Source organism: Malania oleifera, chromosome 3, assembly GCF_029873635.1.
Source record: "Malania oleifera isolate guangnan ecotype guangnan chromosome 3, ASM2987363v1, whole genome shotgun sequence".
NCBI lineage: Eukaryota > Viridiplantae > Streptophyta > Magnoliopsida > Santalales > Ximeniaceae > Malania > Malania oleifera.
Genome location: NC_080419.1, coordinates 97,362,087 through 97,369,306, shown reverse-complemented (window position 1 = coordinate 97,369,306; position 7,220 = coordinate 97,362,087).

Sequence of the window (7,220 nt, the reverse complement as noted above, 5' to 3'; positions counted from 1 at the left end):
GTCGGCCAACCATTGTCAGGTCCCGCCTTCGGGCCACACAACTCAGTCATGTGGGGGTAATACATGACAACAGCCAGCTAACCTACCAGGATTGTTTTTATGTTATTATTATTATTATATGAGATGAGAAATGTTTATGAAAATGCAATATGTTCTGCCATGTTTTGATATGCATATGTTTTCCCAGATTTGATAAACAGTATTGAACATGTTATGTATGGTATATGTAGAACACAGAATACTCATGTTGCCACACACTGGTATTAGTTTATTTCCCTTACTGAGAGGTGTCTCACCCCTAAATCTTATACATTTTTCAGGAGCCACTGATAGGAGAGTGGGAAAAGCCCCACTGATCTAGTTCAGTTGTTTACCCTCTTTGGAAGGGTAAGTTTTTGGTAGGGACAGTTAGGTTTTGTGGGGATTGTCCCTAGATTTCATTTTTGAGATGTATATACTGTGAGATAGTAATTGTAGTGACTCTGGTATGTGTTATGCACATTATGATAAGATGTATATGATTTTATACTTTTTGCTGCGTAGGCTTCTGCTGTATGTTTTGTTATATCCCTGGTGCCCACGGGCCCAGGTGGATTGTGACCTGCTGAGTTGGAATGTATGATGTAATGATAATTTATTTATATATAAAAAAAATATATGTGAAAAAGGAGCAGGTCGTTACAAGAATGACGTTGTCAAACTCTGTGACATTTAATATCAAGCACATATCATCCACCAAGTCTCTAATGGATGCACTTTCTAACATGTATGAGCAGCCGTTAGCTGCAAATAAGGTACATCTTATGAAAAGGTTATTTACTATGACCATGTCTGTAGGTGAAAGTTTTAGTAGGCATTTGAATAGTTTTAACAAGTTGTCGGATCAACTCGCTTCAGTCAAGATTACATTTGATAGTGAGATTCGTGCCCTACTGATTCTCAGTCAGTTGCCCGAAAGTTGGAATGGTATTATTACTGTAATTAGTAGCTTTGCAGGGAAATCAAAGCTAGTATACGATGAGGTCGTCAGCATGATTTTGATGGAAGAAATCAAAATGCAGTCAAACCATGGTTACACTTCGAGTTCAGCCTTGAACATGGAAAGTCGAGGCAAAGGAAGCAGACATGGACAATCAAACAATTACGACAGATCAAGGTCTAGGCGGTCCAGATCCAAAAAACCTAGAGTTTCTCAAGACATAGGTTCCTAGAGCACAAAGAATATTGAATGCTGGAACTGTGGAAAAACTGGTCATTATAAAAACCAGTGCAAAGGGCCGAAGAAAGAATATGAGACGAAGGCGAAAACAGAAGCAAATGTTGCTTCAAAAAATGATGATATGTTAATCTGCTCTTTGGAGAGCAAAAAGGAGTCTTCGGTGCTAGACTCTAGAGCTTCATTTCATGCTACTTGCAGTAGAGATTGCCTAGAGGAATATACACTAGGTGACTTCGGTAAAGTATACCTTGGCAATAATCAACCTTGCGACATTGTCGGCAAGGGGATAGTGAAGATCAAGATGAATGGGTCAATATGGAAGCTGAGAGATGTCAGATATATTCCAGACCTGAGGAAGAACTTGATCTTAGTTGGTCAACTAGCAGATGAAGGATATAACACAACTTTCATTGGTGATGAATGGAAGATTTCGAAGGGTGCACTGACGATTGCACGAGGTAAGAAAAGTGGAATTATTTATGTAACCCCTAATGCATGCATGTCTATTACAGTTGTTACAAGAAATGATGATAGCAAAATTTGGAATCAACAACTCAGACACTTGAGTGAGAAGGGACTTAGGGTGATGCACTCAAAAGGAAAGTTGAGCGATTTATAGTAAGTGAAGATTGACACATGTGAGGATTGCATACTTGGGAAATAGAAGAGGGTCAGTTTCCATACGAACACCAGTACCCCAAAGAAGGAGATACTTGACCTAGTCCATTCAGATGTATGGGGACCAATAAACATTTCATCCACAACTGAGAAGCATTACTTCATAACTTTTATTGATGATCATTCTCAGAAGGTAAGGGTTTACTTTCCTGAGAAACAAATCTGATGTCTTTGATGCTTTTAAAATTTGGAAAGCAATGGTTGAAAATTAAACTGGTTTGAAAAATCAAGAAGTTGAGAACCGATAATGGTGGTGAGTATGATGACACCGGGTTCAATAAATTATGCTATGAGCATGGTATCAGAATGGAAAGAATTGTGCCAAGTACGCCTCAGCACAATGGTGTAGCTGAACGGATGAATAGATCGTTGACAAAAAAAGCTAGAAGCATGCTTATGCAGTTAGGCTTACCAAAGATGTTTTGGGCAGAAGCAGTCAACACAACAACTTACTTGATTAATAGGAGTCCATCAGTACCATTGGATTATAGACTACCAGAAGAAGTATGGAGCGGTAAAGAGGTAAGACTTTCACATTTGAGAGTTTCTGGTTGTATTGCATATGTACATATCAATGATCATGTTAGGAATAAGCTTGATCAAAAATCCTAAAAATGCACCTTCATCGGTTATGGTGGAGATGAATATGGGTTTCGCATTTGGGATGATGAAAACAAAAAGGTGATCAGAAACAGAGATGTGATTTTTGATGAAAAGGTAGTGTACAAAGATAGACACACAATAGAACCTACGGAGTTTGAAACAACCTATGTAGATGTGGATGATGTCCTAGAAAGTATAAGGACACGTAAGTGAAACACCAAGAATCCTCAGTAGAACACCGAGAATTCTCAAGAAAAGGAACCTGTGGAGCAGATTGTTGCACCACTACCTCCTACTCCAGCTCCGGAGTTTAGGAGATCTTTTCGGCAACATGTACCAAATAGGAGGTATGTGAATCATTTACTTCTTATAGATGGAGGAGAACCTAGTTGCTATGTTGAAGCATGTCAGGCAAGATATTCGAGCAAGTGGTAGCTTGCAATGAAAGACGAGATGAAGTCTCTTACCTCTAACAAAACATGGGAACTAGCTAAGTTGCCCAAAGGTAAGAAGGCTCTTCACAACAAATGGGTGTACAGGATCAAAGAAGAGCATGATGGATCCAAGAGGTATAAAGCTTGGTTAGTAATCAAAGGTTTCGAGCAGAAGGAAGGAATTGACTACATTGATATTTTTACACTAGTTGTGAAGCTGACAACCATCATATTTTTCTTAAGTATTGTTGCCTCAAAGCATTTGTTCACGGTGACCTTGATGAGGAAATTTATATGCAACAATCAGAAGGTTACTCAGTTAAAGGTAAAGAGAATCTTGTGTGCAGATTGAAGAAGAGCTTGTATGATCTCAAACAAGCTCCTAGGCAATGGTACAAGAAATTTGACAGCTGTATGCAGAGGAAAAATTTTCAGAAGTGTAATGCCAACCACTGTTGCTACTTCAAGAGATATCGTACCTGCTATATTATCCTATTGTTATATGTTGATGATATGCTAATCGCAGGATCAGATATAGAAGAGATTAGAAAATTGAAGCAGCAATTGTTAGAGGAGTTTGACATGAACGACTTGGGTCCTGCAAAGTAGATTCTTGGGATGCGGATCTCTAGAGATAAGCAACAAGGTATGTTGCGGTTATTTCAGTTATAGTACATTAACCGTGTTTTATAGAGGTTTAACATGAGCAGTGCCAAAGCAGTAAATACACCATTGGCAGGTCACTTCTGTCTCTCTAAGGTACCATACACCTCGGCCATTGGAAGTCTCATGTATGCTATGGTTGGTACCAGACCAGATATTGGCCAAGTAGTGGGAGCCGTCAGCAGGTATATGTCAAATCCATAGAAGACTCACTGAGAAGCAGTGAAGTGGATTTTGAGATATCTACATGGCACTATTGATAAGTGCCTATGTTTTGGGAAAAGTGACTTGAAAATTCAAGGGTATGTAGATGCTGATTTTACAGGTGAAATTGATCATCGCAGAAACATCACTGGATATATATTCACTGTTGGCACAACAGTAGTTAGTTGGATGTCACAGATACAGAAGATTGTTGTTCTATCTACTACAGAAGCTGAGTACGTAGTAGTGACATAAGCAAGTAAAGAGATGATTTGGCTTCAACGTTTGTTAACAGAGCTCGGAATAAAGCATGGGAGAAATGTTTTTTATAGCGACAATCAGAGTGTGATACATCTGGCAAAGAACTCTGCATTTTATTCCAGAACCAAACACATTGGATTATGTTATCATTTCGTCAGATCTCTATTAGAGGATGGAGTGTTGACATTGGAAAAAAATCTAAAGTAGCAAGAATCCGGCAGATATTATTGGCTTTTTGAGTCTGATCTCTGTTTTGATGCTGACAGACACACATGTTACTTATGTGTGTATTCTAGTGACTGAACAGGTTATACTTCAACACACACATAAGGGGAAGTGGAATATAGGAGGAACTTCAAGTTTATCATCATTTTAGCGCATTCCATGGAGGCTTGAAGAGCAAAAGGAAGAAGAAGACATTTGTTTATTTCATTTGTAATGCATTTATTTTTTATTCTGATCTGTAATATTGCATGCATTTGCATAGTATGTTTGGATGCTCAGTAATGCCATAGTCAGATTGTAGGTTAATCAAATGATCGTAGCAATATCATAGTCTAACCGTAGGACTCTTAGTCCTTTGCACAAAATGCCATAACTTATTCACACATGGTTGAATAGGTTCAAAAGACCAAATAGGACATTTTTATGAGGTTTCGGGCAATCGAACCAAGGCAGTTCAAACTGCCTCGGGCGACCGAACTGCTGTCCGATCAAAAGTTTGACTTAGTTCGGGCGAACGAACCAATTTGAACTAAGCTTCCCCAGGCTACTTAACTCATGTCTAGTACCTTTTTACCAACCCGGGCAATCGAACCATCGCGTTCAAATCGGACCTCAGGCGACCAAATTGGTCAGTTCAGTTAACCGAACTAAGCACCGGGCACCCGAACCTACGAATGAATGTTTCTGACTTTTGTTCAGCCGACCGAACCCAAACTCAAGCACCGGAACTTCAAAAAACATCTTTTCTCTTTGTGAGTGTTCGAGCGACCAAACCTATGGCTCGGGCGATCGAAACTCTCGGGTTGCAATTTTTTAACTGGGGTAATTAGAGTTAGAAATTAATTAAACTTTTCTAATAATATCCAACGTGTCCCCAATGGTAAAAAATTTCCCTAAGTCTATATATACCCCTTCATAAGTCAAGATTAGTAACTTTGATTAGCTCATTTTCTCTCTAATTTTTATCCTAATCAAAGTTCCCCCAAAACTTGCTTTTATTGCAAAATCTTTTATGGGGTTATTTTTTATGCTCTCTATTCTCTTCCACTCATTATTTTGAAAAACTTTTTGAAGAGAACATTTTAGTTAGGGCATTCATTTTGATTTGCACATATAGTTTTAAAATGCTTGTATTTTTGTTTTTTTTTTTTTTTTTTTTTTTTGTGCAAACTTATTTGAAACTAAAACCCTAGATTCTCCAGTTCATTCTTGAAAAAATACTATTTGGAGAAAATCTTTTGTAGGGTTTAAATCTTTGAAACTCTTTATTATATACATTCTTTTCAAAGATTGCAAAATACTATTTAGATAAGCATTCGTACTCTACCGAACAGTATTGCATATCATATTAGAGTGCATTTATTTGAGCTTAAACGTGTACATCTCAGCTTGTATTTTCAAAAGCACTTTCATGTACAAAAATGGTTTTATTGTAATGGTTGGGTTCAATCCATTAATTGAATTAGGGAGTCTCAGCCCCCGTAAATAAAACTGGTTCGGTTCAGCCCAGAATTGAACTGGGGAGTCTCAGCCCCCTAAGTGAGATTAGTTTAGTTCAGCCTAGTAATTGAGTTGGGGTTTTCCTCATCCCGTAAGGAGAGGATATAAAAGGCTTTTGCTCCACTCAGTTTAGTGAGCAGGTATAGTGGAATCCTAGGGGGGTATGCCCAAGGCGGGGGATGTAGGCTGGTTTGGCCAAATCTCGATAACAAATCTGGTGTCGCTTTCTCTATCTTATTTAAATTCCTGCACTTTAACTTCATCATGTGTATGGATGTTTATTAATGTCAAAATTATTCTTATGCACACATTTGATTTAAATAAGATACTGCACACATGTATGTTTGCTTTTATTGTTAAACTCGCTTTACATACATGTATATATATGTTGAATGGATATGAACTGTGGTGAATTGACGAAATGTTTTAAATTAGCCGAAAAGTTTAAAATTTTCAATTCACCCCCCATCTTGGGATCACACCAATTCCAATAGATATGTTGACAAAGGTGGTGACTATAGAGAAGCTGAAGTTGTGCTAAATTTTAGTTGGTCTTCATGCCTGAAGACATATTTGAGCACATCATTTATCACTGGTTGAGGAGGCATCTTCGTCTCTAAGTGGGAGATTGTTGAGTAGCTAGAGCTAGAGACTCGGTGTTGTGTGTGAGCTGGTGGCGCGTGCAAGTTGGTGCAAGCTAGAGTCGCGTTGAGCTGTGTCCACGGCTATTGATTGCCGATTTATTGTAATTATTCTATCACCATTTAATGTAATTCCTCCAATCATCTATAAATAGAGAAGTGTGTGCAAGTGAAAACATGTGTATGTGTAAAAAATAGAGTGAGGAAGAGTGCAGAGAGAGCAGAGAGAGAGTTTGTATTTTCTCCCAATTTCATAGTAGATTGTGGTCTGCTTTGTGGACGTAGGTCAATCTAGATCGAACCACGTAATTTCTAGTGTCTCTTATTTTTTTGTCGTGTGTTTATTGCTCACAGATTCCTAATAAGTGGTATCAAAGACTAGTTCAGAGCAAAAACGCCAGATTAGAGAAATTCACCAAAAATATAGCCCTTTCCAGTGTTTTGAAATTGAATTTTGAGGCCACCATCACGTTCATCTCGTCGAGACAAAGCCAATGGTGCAAATCGGAGCTTGAAAGGAACACGGACGGCACCACACACGCCATATGTGGAGTCGTCCATGTTTTCACGCACCTTCACGCGCCGGCACCCTACTGGTCATGCACCCACACACGCTCCACGTGTCTTCCTTACCTGGCCGCTTCGACTCGACCTAGTAACCCACTCCAAACCCAGACCATACCCAACCCTCCATAATGGTTGATCCATACCCAACATGTGGCATCCCCATCAGTCGCCACATGGCAACCGCAGCAACTGACATGTTAGCCCTGCCATGTCATCCAATAAGAG